Source organism: Sitophilus oryzae, unplaced genomic scaffold (assembly GCF_002938485.1).
Source record: "Sitophilus oryzae breed Bouriz unplaced genomic scaffold, Soryzae_2.0 scaffold_857_pilon_pilon, whole genome shotgun sequence".
Taxonomy (NCBI): Eukaryota; Metazoa; Arthropoda; class Insecta; order Coleoptera; family Curculionidae; genus Sitophilus; species Sitophilus oryzae.
This window is the reverse complement of record NW_022147480.1, coordinates 5,306,905-5,332,176: the sequence shown is the minus strand read 5'-3', so window position 1 is coordinate 5,332,176 and position 25,272 is coordinate 5,306,905. Positions and strand designations below refer to the sequence as shown.

General features: G+C 33.6%; 1 protein-coding gene across 1 annotated transcript in view; it reads left to right on the top strand.

The window, feature by feature from the left end:
- The window catches only part of LOC115889874 (frizzled-2), a 141,819-nt gene that overhangs the window by 105,969 nt on the left and 10,578 nt on the right, over positions 1 to 25,272 (top strand). The window lies entirely within an intron of this gene.

Here is a 25,272-nt window from a genome sequence, read left to right as displayed (position 1 = left end):
TTATAACAGTTGGTAATAAATTTTATATTAAATTTTACCATGAAGATCTGAAGTTAATTTATATAGCATTTTTGTTATTATTTAAAAGTTTACGTAAATATGACAATAAATTTTTAATGGTGTCAAATCAGCTGAGAGTCTGACCGTTTCCACTTAAACCGAATAATATTAACGTTATGTGGGGTCTTACGGATTTTGTTTTAAATAATATAACGATTTATTTATGTAAATGTTCATAATTTATGAAAATGTTCCTTTTTTATTACTTCATTTATCATGTTTACGAGGCTTTGTTTTTATTTTATACACGGTGTCCCATATACATATAAGAATGGATAGATGATTAAACTAGAGTAGCGAACAAAGTAGCGCCTTGCAAAAGCCTATATTATATTTTTGTTCCATTGAGACCTTTTCAGATCTATGCTGGTCCTCTTCTGACTTTTTCGCCTGTCCAAATTTCTCCTCAATTCTAAAGATTAGTTACTGTTTTGTGGCCATTCTTATAACTGCTTTTGCAGCGCCGAAGGGTTTGGGCCTATAAATGGCATTGATTAGTCTTATTTGGCCATTTTCCCGGCTTTTGCGTTACCCTTGTACTTTGAATAAGAAGACTAAGGAAGGAGCATAATGCTATCCATGTATTCATGCATGGTGGGCGGAAAAAGCTCTCTAGTGTGGGGATCCTTGACAGTTCTGTTTGACGATTCATTTGACACATTTGAATTTGATTTGAAATTTTGTGGATTTGTCAGTCTTTACGGAGCTTATTTTATGTTATTTATTATTTATTCTACTACTGATAGTTGTATAAAGGTAGTAAATCTAGATGGAAATTGTGGCAGAACTTAAATTAACAGTGACACTATCGCGATTTATCGAAAAAGACTCTAAAATAGTTGGTTGTGTAGCGTGCGGTAGATCTCGGCAAAAATCGAGTGAAATAATGGAACAACTTTTCGCTAGTAAGTGACTATATAATATACATACGTGTAGTAAACCGATCATTTATGAAATTCACTTAAATTAACTAAATTGTATATTTTTCTTGCATTTTTAGCTTTTATTTATTACTTGTCAAAGATTAGATGTCAAAGAATTTAGATACGTTAATTTGACTTACCTTCTTCAGTAGCGTATCGGATGTTTGTGTTAATAAATACTTATTATAACTTACCTATTTTTATTAGAATTATATATTTTTATAACAATTTTAATAACTACCAACATTTATTCACAACGTAAAATAAAACAGCAAATTATTGAGTCTACCCCACGTCTACCCTACATCATAGTTTTACATTTTTAAATAAAATTAGAACGACACTGATAGACCGGAATTTAAGTCGGCCATATTTGAGGCCCATCGCGGTGTACCTAAGATTTTTGATATGCTCCTTCCTTAGTCTTCTTATTCAAAGCCCTTGTGACACTGACATATAAGACAGTTCAGTTCAATATGTGATACTCTAACCTACTAAATAACGTTTCTTTGTGATATAGGGTATTTTACAGTAGACTTTAAGGTTTAAACTTTGCAAAACTCGTTCACCTTACCTGAATCTTATCCACTCGTCTCATCCCTTTGGGCCATAAAGCGTATACCTTTGTTTATTCTGTCGAACCGTCGTTTCGCTATCTATCGCTACCATCTTCTTCAGGGCCGGTCCAGCTTAAACATACACTAGCCAGAGGTCGCAGGGGCGTGTTTCACGGTTCGAATTTTTTCTTTGGTTCCTTTTCAGTAGGGATGTTCGATGTATTAAATAAAGTATCGATATATTATTTCAAGGGGCGGTAATATGGAAAAATAAGTAAAGCCAGAGGTGATCTAAAATATTTGTTGTTTGTTGCAGCTGTCAGGTTTTCATTTATTACTTTGTAGTAAAGCAAACGCAGGGTCGTTCAGCTTCTCATGTTTAAGTTGAAGTTGCGAAATTATGGCTAACTGTATAAGAAACAGTTTAAATAAATTAAAGGACTTACGTTGTGTCTAGGGATGTCAATCCCGGGATCCCGAAGGAAAGTTTGTCTCGAAAAAAAAAACGGGATAAGATTTTAAAATCCCGGGATTAAAGCGATTTTTTATGCATATACCGGATGTGTCCCAAAAATGTGTGTGGCTCACCCCCTATAACTTTTATATTTTTTCAGATAAAGAAACGAGATTTGGTTTTGTTAGTATATGACATAAATTGGGATTGAAAAATAACACTTTGAATAGAATGACATATCATATATCAACTTTTGACATCTTCGCTTAGAAAAAAATGGTTTAAATTGGCTGTGTTAAAAACACTAATTTTTAACCAAGGAGCCTTGGAAAATAGTTTGGATCGTCTAATGTTTTTCGTGTCTTGTCCAGGTCGCTTAAAAGATGCCCAAATCGTATTTTAATTCATATCTCAATTTTTGCAAATGGAACAAGTGTGGCTCAATAGCATATTTAGAAAAAGCATTTTTTAGGAATAATTTGGTACCACACACTTGGTATTTCGAGTCAAATTGTCGTTATGAATCGCGTCTTAGAATTTCAAATAAACTATATGCAAAAATGTAAAAAGTTGACATATTATATGATGTGTCATTCTATTCAGAGTGTCATTTTTTATCAAATAAAGTAGAAATATACAAAGGGGATCATTTAAAAATCAAAATTTCTAGTCATTTCCGGTGAAACAGGAAATGACCAAAAACAATTGAATACGTCAATCAATCCTAATTTATGTCATATTCTAACATACCAAATCTCGTTTTTTTTATCTGAAAAAATAAAAAAGTTATAAGGGTGATCCATTTTTGAGACGCACCCGGTATAAAGTATTTCAACTGACTTCGGAAGTACTATACTTTTACTGACGTTTATAGGAAAACAAATGGTTTAATACCAATAAATTATTTCTAACAATATCGCCAAAAAACACTATCGATGTATGTATTCATAAATTATACCTATCGATATTTTGATGTATCGATGTATGTAACCATTCCTACTTTATCGATAAAGTACCAGATAAATTAGTGGCGATCGGTCGGGTTATTCGTCGTGCCGGTACCACTCGCGCCCGATTTAATTAAATTTAATGAAGATTTATAGCGGGGGACGGTTTGTTGTTAAAACACAGGGTGTTTCGCGCGCTGGCGTGGTGGTCGTCCTCAGGATCCTCAGCTTTCTTTTTAATCTGTGGTTCTTCTTCTTTTCCGCGGATTGATTAGGGATCTCGTGCGTGTCGTCGTGTTGTAGTACCGGGTACAGCGTTTTAATGACCAATTAAACGCCGCTTGGACCGAGTCGAAGTCGAAACGCTATTTGATCGATTGGTTAGATTTCGTAAATTTTGTTTCGTGCATGCCGTTTGGTTGGACGTTCAAAGGAGGACTTGCTTGTTTAATCTGCATCATAAGTAATGTCTGTACGTTTGTGGAATGTTCATTACTGCAATCTTCTGGGAGTATCACCACTAATAGTGGCTAGTTAACAAACCAATGGGTTGAGAATCCATGCCACAAATTTCTCAGTGGATCATCTGAAGTAAAAATTATATAAAATTGGTTTGTATAAAAAGTAGTTTTGAATGAAATCGAAATGATATATAGGACTTTTTGGAAAAATTCAGCCATATTTTGATGTTTTTTTTTTTATTTTTTTCTAAAACGGTATGGAGATTTGGAAAAGTATAAACGGGATTCTTCTTCTTAGGTCGCCGTCTACCTTCGGAGGTTGGCGATCCAACTGACTATGAAGGTGCGTGAAACTGCACCTTTTAATTTTTTTCAGATATTATCAAAGCTAGATTTTTCAAATGTTGGTGTACTATTTTTATGATTTTTTTTATCCATTTTTCAAGTACATATCGTCAGTGAAACGTGATAACCTGCTAACTCCATTTTTTACGCTAATAAGTTTTTTTATACCATTAGAAAGAGAAAAAAATACTCTATAAGTAGGGAAAGCAAAGATATTTTTTCCCATTAAAGAAACTTTTTTATTTTAACTCAATAATATCTGCTAACTCCTAGTGATCTGAAATAGCCACCGAAATGCTGCTATCTCCGTAATTTTCGTTACGATCACGCTAAAGCAAACACACAGATTCTTAGTCGTATGTTTTTTTAGTACAGTACGTCGATTCAGGGTCGCACTAGGCCAAAGGGGCGTGGGTGACAATGTAAGGAGGGGCTAGTGTGTTTTTTTGGCGTATTTTTTCGCCTTACTATCTCCAGAAGTATATTTTTATTTCTTATTTCTGCAAGACGAATATCTGCTATCTCCCTATTGTGTCGGAAAAAAATGACGTAACACGAAATATTGAGTTTTATTGTTCCCTAGCAAATAGTATTCTTATCTCTTTATCATATTAACGCATCAAAATACTTCCCATATGTGTACATATTTTTTTGTACCGTTTTTTTGCTCTCCTGTAAAATTAGGAATAATGGACTTAGCAGTTTATCACGTTTCACCGACGATATACTAATTTTTCGGTAAGTTTCTTACCAAAAACGTGGCAGTTTTTCTTTGTTTGCTAAAATTCGAGACCAGATTCGAAAAAATGGACTAAATGCCTAGAAAGTCTGCTCCTTAGTTGACTTGACTCGTCTAACCGATGCTTAAGACTTTTATCACACTCGAGAAAAAAAAACTGCCAAAGGGGCGTGGGTGACAATGTAAGGAGGGGCTAGTGTGTTTTTTTTTGGCGTATTTTTTCGCCTTACGTTTTGGTCAATTTTTCCCATTTTTATATGCAGGGTGAGTCTTAAATAAGTGCAAATATTTTTAGGGTAGTATATTTCGACCCAAGAAACACGATTATGAGGTTTTTTGCGCGAATTTTTTTTTTCTGAAAATTTGGAATTTTTAAAAAAAAAATTTGGGGATTTTTTTTTAATTTTTATTTTAAAAACATACTTTGTTTGAAATATGGTAACATAGGTAGTAGATTAAATTTACAAGAAAGAAAATCCAATGATTCTCAAAATTATAGCAAAAAATTGGAAATTTTAAAAGTGAAATAACTCGGTTGTTTTGGATTTATTTGAAAAAAAAACGGTAAAGAGAAAATAATATTATGTTTCTTTTATCGAGATTTACCAGCCCTGCACATTTGCACTTATTTAAGACTCATCCTGTATAGAAATCAGGGAACTACCCTAATGCAAGGTAAACCAATGCAATGCAAATTCCATAATGCAGTGCAAAAGCAAAAAATATTGTTAAGAATAATAATTATTCTTAATTCTCATTAAATATTAATGAACTATAAAGGCGCCCCCCCTAATAGTTATCTATATAATATGGCCAGTCCGATCCTGCGTCGATCCGTTCTGTAAATACGGGGTATCCCTAAAGGGTAAGGGGAAAAACGAAATTCTCTATATACGAGCAATTCATCGGCGTGCTATAAATAGTTTAAATAACATTACTTACTTGTTCAAGAATTTCCATAATACCTAATCAGTTTTATTTTTCTCAACGTATTTTCACGTAAATGATAGATAATTTTTATAAAAATTAAAAAAATAAGGAGAAAAGTAATAAAAATTTAATAAAATCACGCACTGTTTTCCAAGCTCGGTCTACTACCGTTGTATAAAAATTAGGATAAGCATGGAAGGATTCTACCATATCTTCTAAGAATTATAAGTTTAATTTTTAAATTATTTTCATATTCATTAAGTCCAAAATTCTGCTACTTCAGTTCTTTAAAAATGCCAAAAATTTTAAAATTTTTATCAGAAATTTATTCGTTTTTGGACTTGTATGTTTTGCTTCTAGACCGACGATATTCTAGATATATGGTTATGAATATCATATTTTTTAAATTTAATTGATTATTTATAAATCTGTTTGGGTAATATTCATTTCCACTTTCAAAATTTCAAACAATAAAGGTTGCTATCTCCAGAAGTATATGTTTATTTCTTATTTCTGCAAGACGAATATCTGCTATCTCCCTATTGTGTCGGAAAAAAATGACGTAACACGAAATATTGAGTTTTATTGTTCCCTAGCAAATAGTATTCTTATCTCTTTATCATATTAACGCATCAAAATACTTCCCATATGTGTACATATTTTTTTGTACCGTTTTTTTGCTCTTCTGTAAAATTAGGAATAATGGACTTAGCAGTTTATCACGTTTCACCGACGATATACTAATTTTTCGGTAAGTTTCTTACCAAAAACGTGGCAGTTTTTCTTTGTTTGCTAAAATTCGAGACCAGATTCGAAAAAATGGACTAAATGCCTAGAAAGTCTGCTCCTTAGTTGACTTGACTCGTCTAACCGATGCTTAAGACTTTTATCACACTCGAGAAAAAAAAACTTTTTTTAATAACAAGACTAGCGAACTCGCGACGGTATGTCAAGCGAGAATCTCGACTAATTGGCATGGGAAATGGCGTAAATCATTTTATAGCGTTTAATTACACGTTCGGATAGTATTTTCCGATCGGGGAGGTTTAAAACCCGCTGTTCGTTCGCCTTAAACCATTAGGCAAGCCTAACGAGCGTGAACGTGTATATGTGTGTTCCGAGCAGAGGTTACGCCCTATTTGCTTTGCCAAGATTCGCGGATTTTTCGTTTTTTTAGGTTAATATTAATACGAGGGAATTTATATTTTTATTTAAAATCACATACGTAATGAAGATATTACTGACTTTTTAAAATATTTAATGTCACATAATCTCTCTTTACTGAATGGGAAAATGACTCATAGTTTACATCACGAAACTTTTTAAAACAAAATTTAATTTATTGCTGAAAACCTATTAATTTCTTCAAACTATTTAACTAAATGTATGTGACTAGATAAATATTTGAGAAAGGAGTATTTTTGATTGTACCATGAGAATCGCTAGTGGTTAAAAATTACGAAAAAAATATCATCTAGATGGGCTGACAATTTGTATACTTATGTAAAATTAAAAAAGGGATAACTTCTTTTTAAAAAACGGCCAGAAAAGACATTTTTTATACATATAGTTCTTTAAATGTCAAATTTGGCAGATAGCAGCGAGCAACAGGTTAATATTTCTTATACAGGATGTTTCGAAAAACATGTGCCACCTCTCGTGGGGAGATTCCTCACGTAAAAACTAAAATCAAAAAATCAAATTTCGTAGCTACTAAAATCTTAAAATTAATAACTAATATTATACTCACTCATAGAGATTTTACAAAGAATACGGAATTATTGAAATTAAACCCAAAGCTTAGCCGCCATATTGAAAACAGTGAGAATTGTCCGAAAAGTGCTTAATATTTAAAAGACCCTGAACTAAAGCAGTTCTGATCAAGAAACCAAACCAACCGAGTTAATCGTGAATTAAAAAAAGTAATAATATTTAAAATAAATTATAAATTATTTAAAATATATAATTTAATAATTTTATTTTTATTTCAATTTTATTAATCGTGATTAATAAAATTGCGTTAATCTCATCAATCAAAAGATAACTCTTAATTGGCATTAAACGGCCTGCACAATTTTAATATCAAAAGAAAAAAAATCAGTGGCGCACGTTTTTTTTTGAAAAATATTCCACTGATAACCCAGATGCACAACCCTGATGAATTTATTGACACTTTTTTAGCATTAAAATATGCAGCAAGTAAGTAAGACTTTAACACCCTATAGCTACGAAACAAGTAGAATCGGACCTATGTTGATATAAAAAATAAATCTTATTTTTAAGAGAGATGGCACATGCTTTTTGAAGCACCCTGTATATCGTTTTTAATCCAGCTCAAAGCAAAAACTATCGCTGAAATTTCAGTTACCAAATTTCTTCTAAAGCAATACACGATGGGTAATCCCCTAACGAACTTACTTCTGTACCTACACTAATGCCAAAAATACAGATTAAATACCAAATTTCTCGAGTAATACCACCAATGCCAAACTAATATCAATGTAATACTACGAGTATTGCCAAACCAATTTAAATAAAAAAACAGCTGCTTTTAATGAAGAAAAGCTGCTTTAAATTATATGGTTATTAAGGTTATATGTGTGTGTATCCCATTAAATTATTTCCACTTTTTCATTTCTTTATTGATGTAAATATGAATAGCAATGTCGCGAATGTGGCAAGTTTATGCTTCATTCCATTCGAGAAAAACGCGCCCTAACAAAAGGTCTTCGGCGCCGACTATTTACCAAAGTTCAAAGGGACGACTTTTTCTTTTAGGGGTGCAAAACAAGGACGGAAGATTGATATACGATGGGGTGAGAAAGGATAAAGAAATGCGGTTTCTTTGCTCCTGATTTCCTATTGTTATTTTTACAGAAAAAAATTTAATAAATGAAGTTCTGTTTTTAATTCTGTAATTCTACATAAAAGGTGTTTTGCTTATAACTTAATAAGGGTAGTATAGTGTTTTTTTCGTGTTAAAAAATTAACTTTACTGTCTTGTAAATACTGTGTATACAGGATGTCAAAAAAATAGTGTATCTAACTTTGGTAGGTGATTCTGCAGTTAAAAATAAGACAGACAGTTCCTATGAACATATGCCCTAAAATGCTTCCCGAAGAAGTTACAGCCTTCGAAAAGTTAAATAAAAATAATATACTTTGTTTCTTTTTACGAACATTGGTTCTTAAAAAAATGATTCTTAGAACTTCTTCGGGAAGCATTTTAGGACATATGTTCATAGAAACTTTTTGTTATATTTTTATCTGCAGAATCACCTACCGAAGTTAGATACGCTATTTTTTGACACCCTGTATGAGTACTCAATTAATGTTTTATACGAAACTTTTTAAATTTAAATTAAGTCTTACAAGTCTAATTACAAAATTCCAATATTATGAAAAATCCAAGTAGAACCGCTAATGCCCCTTTCTAACTGCATAAACATATACCGGAAGAAAGCGCACGCCAGGCGAGTAGAGAACCTTTTTCCGACGATTCCAGTCGAGCGATAACCCTAAAGGTCAGTGTTAACGACGCCAATACGCGTCCTTATCAAGACAAAACCATAGAAAGAAAAAAAAGACGAAGAGGAAGAGAAAAATTTGGAGGCGGAGATTGCCTAACGACGGTCTCTTGGCAAACTGGCGTTCTTCAAGGGTCACTAGACGTTCGTGCATAACCGAACATCGGGCTTTTGCCATCGGTACTGCCAATATATTTATTTGTGTACTATACTATTATTATATACCGTAAGGTTCAAGTATTTTATAATTAATACTGTGCTGTAGAATGTATCTGTTTCATCGAGTTATTCGAGATCAAGGCAATGAAAAAGCAAATGATCTAGCTAGAAAAAGAGCGAACACTCCACTAACTTAAAGCGGAAATCAAGAACCTGGAAGACTCCATCTGTAACCTGGGATGGGAATCCCCCAACAGTCTAAAAAAGATACCGAATTTCAAAATAATTAGAGTTAATATAAACCGTATACTTTTCTAGCTTTATAATTTTATAATGTTTTTTTTTTAATTTTTATTAAAAAACGATAATTCTACCACTTGGCCGGATAGCTGTGGCTAGTGATGTTAATATTTCAGAAATTTTTGATTGTTGCAGGAAATTTCTGAAACTTTCGGAAATTTATGAAATTTTAGGAAATTTTGCATATTTTTTGTTTATACAATAAAGGAATAAATTAGATAGACATTTGATACCAACATGTAAGTCAAAAAAAAAACAATAAACATAATATTAGTTGTTATATTTTTAATAAACAATACATAACTCATAAAAGTCATAAACATGACACAACAAAAATCATTTTGTAACATTTGTACTTTGTACATAAACCATAAAACTATGACTATGAACTTAAAAAAAACAAAAAAGCACGAAATATAAATTTAAAAAACGTAAACCACTAATAACTGAATTATTCTATTCCGGAATACTTTCAGGCGCCGAGCTGGTCCCATCTTCATAGGGTATTATAGTAGCAGTAGTACTGTCTTCGTCAGTTTTTATTTCCAAATAAGATACGAGGCATGTTTTTTAAGTAAGTGCCGTTTTGGAATTAAAAAAAAACGTGCAAAGATATCGCAATAATTTTATTTTTACATGAAAGCCTGTACCTGAATCTACTTTTCTACATAATTTCCGTGAATATTGAGGCACTTGTCATAACGTGGCACCAGTTTTTCAATACCCTCCTCATAAAATTCTGCCGCCTGACTGGTTAACCACTGTATCACAACTTTTTTGACTTCGTTATCGTCTTGAAGACGCTGACCGCCCAGGTGTTTCTTCAAGTGCAGGAATAAATGGTAGTCACTGGGCGCCAGATCAGGGCTGTATGGAGGATGATCTAGAGTTTCCCATTTAAAAGATTTGATGAGATCTTTGGTCCAATTTGCCACATGTGGACGGGCATTGTCATGCAGCAAAACAATACCCTTACTCAACTTGCCACGTCTTTTGTTTTGGATTGCACGGCGCAGATTGTTCAATGTCTCACAATAAGATGCTGCATACATACTTGATTGTCTCATTACGAGGCAGAAACTCCACTAGCAATACTCCTTTTCTGTCCCAAAAAACTGTGCACATGATTTTCCGGGCAGAAATTGTTTGCTTAAACTTCACTGTTTTGGGTGATGATGAATGTCGCCATTCCATTCCATTGTCTAAAAAATCTTCACCTTCATTGTGGTACTGCTCAAGGAAAGTCAATGCACTGCCTAAACGTTGGGTTTTGTGCAAATCCGTCAACATTTTCGGAACCCAACGTGAACACAATTTCCGGTAATTCTCGGTCACAATGCGATACAAAACACTACGAGAACATTGAGGAAAGTACAATGATGAAATTGTAAAGCGTCTGTTTTCTTTCACCTTTTCGTCCACTTTCTGCACCAAATCTTCATTAACGACCGAAGGACGCCCACTCCGTTCTTCATCATGCACATTTGTGCTGCCATCTTTAAATGTTCTCACCCATTTCCTTACCATTCCATCACTCATAATGTTTTGTCCGTAAACTTCACAGATCTCACGATGAATATCGATCGGTTTTACGCCTTTAGCACTAAGAAATCGTATGACAGCCCCGACAGCCCGTACTTCACAATCGGCGGGGCTCACGATTGTCGGAGGCATCTTAAACACTCAATAAACAACGTATACAATGAAGAATCAGACTGTACTGGCGTCTGTGCATAGACAAGAGATGTAGGTAACCAGCGCGCATGCGCGGAACGCCGACCGTAGCGCTGCGGCGGCGGAATCGCAAAACGGTACTTACTTAAAAAACATGCCTCGTATATTTGATGTATCGTCTGGTTCTGATTCTGAAGGATGGACCTCTACCTCTACGGGTTCTAGTGGTTCTGGAGGAGTTTCATGTTGTTGAATATCATGCTCCATGTGTACTTTTTGTTTTTGTAGTAATAATTTATTGTTATGAGCTACGAACATTATTTTGTCGGCTCTTTGTGCAGTTAAGCGATTCCTTTTTTTAGTATGGATAAAACTGTAAGTACTTCTCTCAGTGGCTGCAGATGACGTTGGTAAAGGCAGCAGAGCAACAGCTAAATATGTCAACTGAGTATTTTTACACATTGCTTGCCATCAACTTAGACAGTCTACATTTTTAACTGACATCCAAACGTAGTCGAGAGCCCATAAACCCGATTTGGCGCAATAATTTGTTACATCTGTAAAAACGGCTTCTTTATTATTTACAAACTGAGAATGTTTGTTGGTGATAATTGTTGATAAATTCCATAGCGGCTATGTGTTCTTCATTGTTAAGGTGTTCTCCCAGGAAACAGGGGTCCAGGAGATTCGATATTTTGAAAAGAAATTTCTTGCAAAATGCGGATTTTTGCGAATATTCGCGATTTTGGGACCGAATATTTTGGAAATGTTGGGGATTTATTTTTAAATTAATGTTGATCGTTAGGCAACCAGTAAACTCATAAGAATACATATTTCTTTTGCATAATCGAAATTGGCACTCTAAATTTTACATTGCCTTTTACTTGTTTTGTCATTATTCAATTCATTATTCGAATTCTCAGAATGTTGTTAACAAAAGTTTTATCTTAAAATAAAATTTTAACCCATCACAATTGTTTATCTCCATCATTTACCAGATTAATAATACAAAAATTACAGCTCAATTACAAACAATTCATTATTTTAGTGATTTACAGTAATTTTATTAAATTATACGAATATTCTCGTTGGTTATGGGTTTGAAATAAATACGACAGTGTCTTCGAATGAAAATGCGAGTTACTAACTCTAAATTCTAATTCTGAGCTAGATGCTGTACGTATTATTTACCCTTATGCAGAAGTTACAAACCTATCAATGAAAATATGTATGAAATCAAGTTTAGTACGGTATCAAGTTAATTATAGTGATTTTCTTTGCCACGTATGGCACAGATCGTTATCCAGTGTTGCCACAAGCTTATTTTTCATCGGGGTAGATTATCACGAGATAGCGGAGTTAAATAGTTTTACAAAGGGGGTAGATCTACCTCGAATGGGGTAGTTGTGGCAATACTGCCGCTATCACTTATCCTCTGGCTAGCTCGCGCGTCACGGCCGTCTCGCAGTCGTCATTCAACGCCGTGTGTCACAAAATGTTTACTCCTAACGCGCATAAAGAAGTTTCACTTGAAAAAATAAAATAAGGTTTTTATTAAAAGTACGTATAATTATAAATAAAATAGAATAAGGTGCAGTAGTAGTATGTCCAAAACGCTGTATATGGCAAGCGTCCATATAAATGCACCAACAATTTTTTTTTACATATACACATTGATAAGCGTAAAGGAAAGTCGCATATATGTGGGCTTTCTCTAGGATGGCTGAAAGGATAAAAACAATTAAAAAATTGGTATCGCCTCAGGTTAAGCGTTGTTCGTGACTTTGGCGTGAAATCCGAGTCGCTATTCACCTTTCTCCGCGTGGATGAACGCACCAAAGTCGTTCAAAACGCGGGCGTGAGCATAAAATCGATTAAGTACATACTATTTATTTTTATTAGAAAGCCAAATAAATAAGCGGGATTAGCTGTTTTGCGGTATTTACAAATGTAGGTGATGTTATACACAAACATAAATTATTGTAAATAATATCCATGCCTTTGTGGCGGGTTAATTTCTTGTTGAAGTGCGCACTTCAACAAATAAAAAATGGCAAAAGCCCAGGAGAAGATCGTATTACACCTGAAATGCTGAAGATGGGCGGAAAACCATTAGTGGATGCCGTGGAAGTATTGTTAAATAAATGTCTGATGGAGGGTAGAATCCCGGACGCATGGAAAAACGCAGAAGTTGTGCTATTATACAAAAAAGGAGATTTTACAAAATAGAGAATTATAGACCAATAAGCTTTCTCTCGCATCTATACAAGCTCTTCACTAGGATTATCAACAACCGACTGTCTACGAAACTAGATTCCTATCAGCCAATAGAACAGGCAGGCTTTCGAAAAGGTTTTAGTACCATCGATCATCTACAAACAATTAAAACAGTCATTGAAAAAACAACAGAATACAATATACCTCTACATTTGGCCTTTGTAGACTACCAAAAAGCCTTTGACAGCATCGAAACCTGGTCATTTCTAGCTGCAATGGAGGACGCGAGAATTGATTCCAGATATTATTCCATTATTAAAAATATCTATGATAGTGCAACCTTCCAAGTTAAATTAGATGATGACCTCAAAACAGAAAAAATACTACTCGGCAAGGGCGTGAGACAAGGAGATACCATCTCTCCCAAGTTATTTACACTGGCACTGGAAAATGTCTTCAAGAAATTAGAATGGGAAAATAGAGGTCTAAACATCGATGGGGTACACCTTAGCCATCTGAGGTTCGCAGACGATATTGTCTTGCTGAGCACCGACATTCAAGAACTAAACACCTGCTAAATGAGCTAAATGACCAATCCCAGAAAATTGGCTTTAAAATGAATTTGAAAAAGACCAAGATAATGAGCAACAATATCCATAACATTACCGTTGACAACGTTATTATTGAAAACGTAGACCATTATATATATATTTAGGTCATAAAATCAAGCTGGGCAAGGAAAACCAAAATACGGAGATCAAACGCAGGATCCATTTGGCATGGGTAGCATTTGGAAATATGAGCAATATTTTCAAGGATAAAAAGGTGCCCATGAACCTAAAGAAAAAAGCTTACGACAGCTGCATTCTACCTGTGCTTACGTATGGCTTAGAGACTATGTCAATTACTCGAAAAACAGCAGAACAAATACGAGTAGCACAAAGAGCCATGGAAAGAATCATGTTGGGAGTCAATATTAGAGAAAAAAATACGGAATACCCACATACGTCAAAAAACAAAATTAATAGATGTCGTTAAAAGAGTGGCAAGTCTGAAGTGGCAATGGATAGGACATGTGGCAAGACAGGATTCAGACCGATGGCCCCAAAAAGTAATCCTATGGAGACCTAGGGAAACAACCAGGAGTATGGGCCGACCAAAAAAGAGATGGGTCGATGACGTCAGGGCAGTGGCGGGAAGACAATGGATAAGATTGGCTAGAGATCGCGAAGCATGGAAAAACCTAGAAGAGGCCTATATCCAACACTGGATGGAACCAGGCTGAGAAAGAAAAGAAGAATTTCTTGTAAAAAGTCATGTATTTCGCACTGAAACTGAAATCTAAAAAAACTTACACTTAGGTATTTAATTGTATGTTATAATCCACATTAATAACGATCAAGTATATAAACAGAAAACAAATTGTAAAAATGTCCTAATATGTCCGTATTCTCTCCCTTGGCTGCTAAAATTGAAGATATCATATTGCGTTATGCTTTCCCATTCTTCTTTAAGAACCAAGCGAAGTTCATTTAATGAAGCTGGTACCACTTTGCGATCTCTGACCTCCTGCCAAGCATTTCCCAAACGTCCAACATGATGGGTAATTCGTAGTAGTATATTAGTTCACAATAATCCGCCTTGTCATATTGAAAAATAACTTTAAAATGAAATGAAAATTGAAAAAATTGAAAATTTTTGGTGAAAAGTTTAATTCGTTCTTAAAAATTAACCAAGGCATGTATTGATATGATCCAAAAAACAAAATGTTCAGGAGACATGGTTCTGATCGTAAAATTATATTTTGGGAAAATTTACACAAAAATTATTGCACAGAGTGTTTTAAAGTTAAGGTAAAAAACTGAGTTTACGAATTAAAGTTGATATTATTCTATACAGCTTGCTTAAAACTTCATGAAAATAAGGCTAAAAATAACAAAAATATAACACTTTAAATTTGATCAAAAATTTCTCCGTTGCGTTTTTTTTTGCATCTGAGTGTATAAAATAAATAATCAAGTTAAGATTACCAAATTTTTCAATAAATAAACATCTGGAAGAAGCATTTCAGTATAGATCACTTTCCGACAACCGTATTCTGGTGACGACATGTCCCTAATAACTTACCTTCCTATTTTTAGACTTTTAAAAGTTTTCTTAGGGTCGTCTGTCGGCGCTAGCACGTAAGGGGGTGCTTTCCCCCAGTGACGGCACAAGAGGGGTACAGAAATGTCACACATATTTTGCAAGAATTCTGATATGAAGAGTACACAGGAAAATGGTGAAAGTCCATTTTTGACTAATATGATTTTAATGCATAATATTTTTCGTCCTAAAACAACGTCCTTTCGCTACACCTTTTGGGACTTTTTTCTTTCTTTTTTCTTTTTCTTATTTTTTTTCTTTTCTTTTTTTTTTTTTTTTCGTCTTTTTTTTTTTGTATATTTTCTTTTTTTTTTCTTTTGGATATAAACAAGGTCTCTTTGGGAATAATGGACGCCTTATTTAAATTTCAATAGGCCAATGGCTATTAAAATACAATATGAACTAGTTAAAATACAAAAATTACTTGCTATATTTTCAGCTTATTTTCACCTGACCTCCAAATAATCTTAGTACCGCCACTGCTTTCTCCATACGCCATCGCACGATGAGATTTGACGTGTATGTACGTACATGCATTCGAGGGGACTGTGTCTTTCGATGCAACTCGAAGGGGAAAAATGAGGCGAAAGACAAGTAGCGGGGCGGTAGAACGGTGGCAGTTCGCACGGCATATTCTAAAAAGCTTTTAATGACTCATTTCATTTCCAACTAAGCGGCAAAGTCGCGAGGGGCGAGAAATTTCGCCAAGTGGGTGTGGCCCACTGCGACGCTTTTTTTTCATTTTCAGTCACTAACATCATTAGAAATCCATTTGCGAATTTAGGAAGTTATCGTAGCATTATTTTCACGCTTCTGAATTTTAATGCCTTGTAATCTTTCAAAAGATTTATAGTTTATTTAGAAAATATTTGATCGAAATCTAGTGAATAGGAAAATAGTGAGAAAATAGCCAGAAAAATATTGAAAAATATAGTGTATAATAATTCCATTCATATGCGGACTAGCCCTCAGCCTAATTTGTTTTAGAAAATATTAATTAATTAGAAAAAACATATTCCTGGTCGTTTATTAATCAATTTGAGAAAAAAATGTATTAAATTTTCTCTAAAGAAGTTAGTCTGACTAAGAAAAACCGATACAACTGTGACTAAAATATAATGTGGACAGTTGTAGAAGCTCTATCGTCTTTTTCACTGTCTTTCAGGATTAAAAATGGCGACCGTGTTAACGTTAATTAGCTCGTTTAAATTCGTTTCAGCTAATTAAGTCCATCAGATAGCTATAAACGATTTTGGCGAATTTAGATCGAATTCGCTGATAAGCACTTTTACATTCTAAAAGAATGGACTTAAGACTAGAAGAATTTCGTTATTTTCTGTTTTAATGAATAGTACCCCTTTCTTTCATGTTTTTGTCAATTTTACACATGTTTTATTTTTTATCTCGAAAACTATTAGAGACTGGTATAAGTAGATTTATTAGTTTAATAGAAAAATGTTGAGATATGGAAGTGTAGTTTCAAAAAATATAATAATACTAGCGTGTACCAGCGACTTCGATCGCGTCGAATTAATCATTTGTAATGGTGATGATAAAGCAAAGCAAGAATTTCCATTAACATACAAACTGGATAAAATTTTCTCACATTTTTATCAGCATGACAAAAAACAATATGGCGATATTATTACATAACTTGGTAATATTTGAGGGGTAGTTTCATCTCGTTGGAATTTGACTTTCGAAAAATCCGTTTGCCAAAAATAAACTTTTTACGTCAAGCAGTTTAAGAAGAATCGTGGTTAAGAAATTACCCAACTTTTTGGAACACCCTGTATGATTTTTTTAAAAATTTCAAAATATGTAAAAAAACCAAATAAATTATGCTTGTCCAATTGTTTTCCCGAAAGACTAACCGCTTTTTAAATAATAAATAATATTATAATATTTGAGGGGCGCTTTTACCCTCTTGGAATTTGAGATTCGAGAAACCCCTCCTTATCGAACCTCTACACCCCACAGTCAATCCTTTGCCAAAAATCAGCTTTAAACGTCAAGCAGTTTAAGCAGAATCGTGATTACTCAATGGCCATATTTTATGAAACACCCTGTATAAATTTATAAAAAATCTTAAAATATGTAAAACAACAAAATAAAATATACATGTTTAAGAGTTTTTCCGAAAAACTCACCGGTTTTTAAATAAAAAATATTGTAATATTTGAGGGGTGGTTTCACCCTCTTTGAACTGGAATTTCGAAAAATACCTTCTTATCGAACCTCTACACCCTAGAATAATCCTGTATGCCAAAATTGAGCTTCTTACATTGAGTGGTTTGAGCAGGATCGTGATTAATCAGTATGTCAGTCACTTACGGATTTTATATATTAGTATAGATATTCGGTGTTCCATTTAAAAAAGCAAAGATGCCAGCACTTTTAGTATGAAACGGCAACACTGTAATGCTGAAAATATTATCACCGGTTCTTCATAAACGTCTAATGTGCCATGTCCGTGAATCATGCTGTATAATTGTTAAAAATTCACTTAAGAAATTTGCTTAAATCTAAATTCTTTTCGAGTACACTTTTTATTGTTTGTAGTAATGAAATGTCTTCATACTTATAGATATATCAAGTCATAATCTCTATTGATACAATAAATTTTACTTTCTAATTGTTAAATAAACGCATTTCAATTTCCACTGTATACAGTGCGCTCGCTTAATTTTATGACATATAAATAAGTTATGAGAGAAAAAATTATTAAACAGACTCTTTCATTCTCATTCATAAACTTTGACGATTCACAGACACTACGAGACTACGTCATTGTGACTCAGAGAAATAAGTAAATCTAGAGGGTCCTAAAATACGAACTTATAGACTGTATACATACAAGGTTTCCCGTGTGTGTATACAGGATGTTCCGTAAAAAAGTCAAATTTTCTGTTGATAACTCGTAAATTATTAATTTAAAAATTATATACTTAAACTATGACATTCTATGTAAAAAGGTGCTTCGGAAATGTTTTCGTAAAAATACAACATTTTCCATAGCAATAAAGCTATAATGATTTGTAAAAAATGCACATTTTTGAAAATCAAACGGTAACAGATATCGATAAGCGGTTTTTATCATCATGTTTTTAATAAAGATTAAGCTTCAAACACCAATATTAGTTTTTGTCTATATATATATCTCCTATAGAAAAGGGTGTCTCTCCGTTTAAAAGTGTCCAATTTGGCCCACCCCACAGTAGTTCCCAGACAAGTCATTACTTAGAAATATTAATTTGAAAATGTTTGCATGAAACTGTGGCTAATACTTTTCTTATATTCCCCTGTAAACGATACATAATAAATAACAAAATCAAGTAAGCCTAGTGTAGTGCTTTTTTTATTAGAAATGTCACATTTTTGCTACTGGTATCAAGCTGACATAAACAGTTTTCAGATAACGCCAATTAATTACTTATTTTCTTAAAATTGATATAAGCTGTTGCCTTTTCTGTAATGGACGTTCGAAAAGAAGGTAAAAAGAACTGTTTTTTTTTTCTTTTTTGCATTTAATTAACCTAAGTAATATTAGTTTATGGCAATTTATTTGAAGGCAACAAAAATAGTATTACATTTTTGCTGGTCACTCTTTAAGACTTTTAACTACTTTCCCTTTCAAATCCTCTTAAACGGCATGATAATACTTGTTGCTTAAAGTATATTGCATATAAATTAATTGCCACTGGCTACCGCGAATTGCCGCCGGATCTTATACCGGATGGTTATATCGGGTGGTTATTTGACTTTTTGTCTTAAAATAAAAGTAACTTATTTTTTCCTCTTCGTGTCAACTTATTTCGTAGACACATTGTATATCAATTGACAATAAAATTGTATTTATAAAATGAAACAACTGTCTCTTATTTTTTCAACATTTAAAATTAATTTGACCTCTTCAATATGAAAAAACATGTACATATGTGCAAACATAATCTGTATACCTTTCCGAGTAGTTAGAACTTAAAATGCAAATCACACGAACTGGGCCCAATTTTTTTAATACATATTACAGTACGCCTGTCCGTTCTGTAGCTACGGGGTATCCGTGAGAGGGGAAACGATATTCTCTCGATGTTTTTCGTAAAAATTAGACGACGCGTCCCATCAATAAAAATTCGACAAATTTGCAAGTGGCCAATAAAATGAGTGGGCGGAGCGATTTGCGGTGACGTACTTGTCAAGTCGACGTATAAAATATATTGCTGTTTATTTAAATGTTTTTTGTCCGCATTCCTTTCATAGACACAGATCCAGCAGACGTACTGTACATTAAGTTTTTTATATACATTTATTTAGCATTTGTTATCAATTTCTATTAAAAAAAAGTGCAGTCAAGCTATATCTAGATATCTAACAGTTATGACCGCGCAGCTAATTAAGGGGAACCACTGTGTGCACCCTGTACAGGGATGGTGCAACTGTTGCAACCAACCAATTTTTATTCATATAGTATGCTGTCTTTATGTTTACTTCTTTCTGTGGGCTCTGGGACGTCGCGTATGAATAGGTTCGTTCGTTTTGGGGTTCTTAGTTGGAGACCGTGTTGTGGGCATCGTAAATTCTCCAGTTTAATAGTATTGTTTGTTCGACGTGACACTAAAATATGTATTAAAAATAAACTGCGGAGGGTCATAAGCATAATAAAACCGTTTTAGTGATCTGGCCAAGTAAACAGTCGGGGATTTTTATTACGAATACGAGCAGTTATGTTGTTTCTAATATGGGTTTTAGATTGTTGCTCGTGTAAAAACGGAATGGCACATGTTGAAATTTATGAATCTTAAATATTGCCATTCTGAGAAAATACCAATTCGAAAATCTCTTATACAGGTTCCGGCAATAGTGCGTCGCGTCGGGCTCATAGAATAAAAAAGTTGGGAACTTTGTTTAAGTACAAACCTAAAGAACTTCTAGATGGAGGCTCAAAAAAGTGCGAGCGGATCGGGATGATTTTTTAAATGGAACACCCTGTATATTATTACAATTTTGGCTTCCTTTCAGATCACTTTACATCCTAAAATATATTTTTCAGCCTTTCTTAAAAAATTATTAAAAATACAAGAACTTTCCTGAACTGTCTAAAATATAAAATAATTTTTCTTCGTTTTTCTAAATGGAACACCCTGTATATTATTATTTCAGTAGATGGAGAATTAAAAAATTAATATTTCTTGCATTAGAGTGATATGGCATTTTCTGTAGTAATTTTTTTTCAAAAAGCCATCCATTTATTTTTCTCTTGTATTTTACCGTTGAAAGAGCCATATCAAATTATATTGCGTGTATCTGCGAAACCATTAAAAGTTTTGAAATGCTTTAAATGCAAAAACTGTTCATTTTTTAAGTCTTATCTAATATAAAATAATATACAGGGTGTTCCATTCCAAAAAAAAATTATTTTACATTTTAGAAAGTTTGGCGTACAATTTTGAACACCCTGTATGATTTAAAATTACGATATTTTTAGTAAAGTATAGACCATCTAAAGTAAACACCTAATATAGTTTTGATTTCATGACAGTTCTTGTATACGTAATATTTTTTTAAGAATCTTGACAGCTAAATTTAAAAATTCCCTTTTAAAACAAAACAATCTTGCGGTATTTTCCGAACTTCTCGACTTGGTCTATTAAAAAACCATTTGTTAACATTATGTTAAATGTCACGGCACCCTCATTAAGGAGCATTGGCTAAATTTAGAAGCGGTACTCCTACACTTACGATGGCAGACGGTATTCTGACAAATCTAGCACGATTCTACGTGTTAATTGCAGCATTCCGATGTCAATTTCTGATCTAGGGGGACCTCACAAGCTGCCCGGAGACATGGATGACGTTTGGGTAATAAGGGGGACATTAGTCATCTGTGAGGGCGAAATTCCGACGGGGAACTTCACTCGAAAGTGCATCGAAATGTTAAAATTAGGGAGAACGCTAACGTAAAACAATCACGTTAAATACAATGTGAATCAGATTTTTGAGGTGACTATCGCCCTGTTCCACTGCGACATTTTCAAATCTAATGTGGTCTTTTTCTGATGTCTATGTTGCAATTGAAGCAATTGTATCTTGGGAGCTGAATAGAAACGAATCAATACGAAAGACGCCACGATCGTGAATAAGCAAATCAAACCTGTTAGATGTTTCACGAACCAAATCGATAGTGACTAAAAAGTCCCAGAGGAAGTTGAGGTAAAAAGGCATATTTTGCACCAGCGAATCTTAGATGGTTAAGATATATTCTCCATCTATTTTTAATCCTTTATTGGCCCAGTCCAGTTGACGGAAGATCGCTTCTAGTATTGCTGTAAACAGGTGGTTTGGTTTGCCAAGTTTGCTTTCGAATGCAATTCATATTATACAAAAAAATTTAACCATTAAAAAATTAATTTGGTATCACCCATACATACTCTAGCGTTCAAGAGGACATTTTCATCGGTACAGCATTATGGAGGTGTTAGAACGTAAATAAAGCCATTATCGTAAAGTGTCATTGCAAAGTCGTATCCATACTGCGTGCTCTCTCTCTCTCTCTCTCTCTCTCTCTCTCTCTCTCTCTCTCTCTTGCAATTATTCTGAAACACTTTGGGTTCGGGGTGGCTCAGTTTTATTGATAAATGCACCGTGAATAGAACAGGCGAGGCGAGACAGTTTTTTTTTTCTTCTCTGTATTTACAGATACACGGACAAGTTCGCGTGTGGGTTTAGAACATTACAGCCTGGAAATTTATCTCGCTGGCTACGAAATATAACGATGTATGTACTGATATTGCATGGTTCTTGCTTCCCAGTACCATTAGTTTAATGTTGGCAATATTCTATTTATCACCTTACGTTTGCTATAAATCAAAATATAATAACTGCATACTTTTAACTATTGATATGTTTTAAACTAAGGTTGTTAGAAGCTATAGTATAGTTAGACAATGACTCGTGCAGGGTCCGGCAATAGTGCATCAGTCATCTGTAGCTCCTAGAATAAAAAACCTGGGAATTTTAATAGTGTCATCTGTGTGAAAAAGTTTATAATAATATAGTGTATATAATGCTGTATAGATAATGAATGGTATTTGAAACTTTTGACCACTTTGCTGTTATTATCTTATGTTTTTTTATGAAACAAAGAGAAACATAAAAGAATTAATAAATTTTGAAATGAAATTTCTTCATTGTAACTATTTTACCACATATTAAAATTTGTAATAATCATTTCAGTGAACTCCATTGTAAATGTTTGATTTAAAACTGATAAGATTTTAGGCGAGGGTCTTCTTCAATATTCGAGGGTGGATAAGAACCCTCTTGTCACGTTCAATTTTTTACATTTCGACGATTTTGAAGCACAGTCGTGTCTCGTTATGGAAAGGAATGGATCTTGATAGAAATGAAGGAAATAAGATTGACAATGCAATATTTTTCTTATTGTACTTAATATTATATGGTATTCGTTTCAACCCTGTATTTTCTATGTATTTTGAATAAAAATATAATCTTTTCTATAAGAAGATGCGTGACAGTGACAGCTGTGTGTTATTTTATTGTATAGGTAAAATACCTCTAATTTTTTGGATGTCGTCTGTTGAAATCTTTTCTGACACATTGGACAGATCTTCCTCATTTAAGGCTAATACTGTGCGACTACTTTGATATGTCATGGCGTTATTTTCAAAGGAAAGTAATAATCGAGAGACCACATGGATGGAACAGACACTTATTTTACCTGTCCGAACGTTTAATAATATAAACTCGAATAGATATTGCCTAGTTGTAATCATCATGTTTTTAAGTAGTTACATTCAAGATTTTTGAAGCTTAACGGATTAATTCTGATGATATTTCTAACAGTATTTTCCACCATGATGTTCGTGTTTATTTTTAAACAAAGCGTGAACCGATTAACTGTTAATCTTTGCACGTATTTACGTGATTTGCATAATAATATCGATAAAAGTATTAAATTAAAGTACCGCAGTTTGTTTAGAATATTAATATGTAATTTAAAAATTCCTTTACCGTCGACCCTAAGAAAAAACACCATGACAGCTTAATTATTGATTATTCATCCATTTAATTTAAAAAAATATGAAATATTTTAATTTTTAAGTGTGTACTCCTATTTTAGAAGCTTTGTTTCTAAAGTATCAAACTAAATAAAAACCACGAGAAAGATATGGATGGTACTTAATATTCAGCCGTTTTATTTCGCGTGATAATCACCCATTTGTCGAACTACTCCACAACTCACCAACGTTACCTTGTAGTACCTGGTGGTGCCGATTTATCGAGATACCCTTCGCCGAGAACTGTAGGTAGTCCACGGTTATCTGGTAGCGCGTATATCATTTCGAGGAATGCCCTCAGTCCTATCAGCTTCAAGACTAGGGATGAAATACTTTAAATAAATGCTCGATACTTTTTTTCGATGGTAGTTTTTGTAGTACCGATACTTTTTATACAGAGTAATGAGTAAGTAATATGGTTCCAGTATTTGTATTCAATTAGGTAATACAGAAGCAAGGTTAAAGAGTGTTTTTGAACAGTATATTTGTTACACTTGTGAATTAACAAATTTACTCAAATTCAGACACCATTTTTTTGTTTTTAGTACTAAATGTATATTCTAAAACCAATGCACTACTAACTTCTCATTTTTAGCCACAAAAAAATCGGTAAAAGAACTTTTAAGTGAAACGGTTTTATCTTATGTGCACTGAAAACTAGAAAATAATAATAACAATTAGGTATTTTGAACTTCTAGTTCAGAAATATTTTAGTACTAGGCAGAATAGCTTTTAGGCATATTAGACTAAAATAAAAATGTGGGGCCCCTCTGAAATCCTACCTATGGCAAAGCATATCTTTATACTTTGGTAGATCATGAGCTCGGCGTTCGCTGGTGAAGCCGCCACGGCTGGTTATTGATTGTCAAAATCTCCAGTTACGATTATAGTAAGTCGATGCAATCCACACTTAGTATAGAAGAAAGTATTACAGCAATAGTTAATGGGCCCCACGTTTTTATTTTAGTCTAATATGCCTAAAAGCTATTCTGCCTAGTACTAAAATATTTCTGAACTAGAAGTTCAAAATACCTAATTGTTATTATTATTTTCTAGTTTTCAGTGCACATAAGATAAAACCGTTTAACTTAAAAGTTTTTTTACCGATTTTTTATTTTTGTTTGTTTTTTTATTTATTGTTTCCATGTTGTACCCACGAGTAATGGACATTTTAACGGTCGACCCCTCCAGATGTACAGTAGAGAGGCAAGGCTATAATATACAACAAGAGGCGCCCAATCTTGAGGGGAAAACGCTTGCGACATTACATTTTTAGCCACCCTAATGCCATACAGTCCTCAGCACGTTTTAACCTATTACCTTAACTTGGGTGGTAAAGCCACCGCTAACTACGTAGGTACATCTAATCACCTATTTTTTTTATCTATCCTTCTAACGTCACACAATCTTGGACACAACTGTTCTGGACACGACTACTCGTGCCCTCACCTAATACGCCATTTTGAAACGACGTCCATCTTGGATTTTAAATTTTGTCATAATCACAGTGTAGCCCTTTCATTTGATACCCATATTGAGGGGGTTGTGGAAAAATATGAAATCCGCCATTTTGTACCGGCGGCCATCTTAGATTTACGATGTTATTGATATTACTATATTGTATTGTCATCGGAACTAAAGGTGTGTACCAAATTTCAGATCATTCTGACAACAGAAAGGTACTTAAATTTCAATTTCTAATTTTGACCCAAACAAATAAATAAATACCGTACGGGTCGACCTAAATAAAACCGTT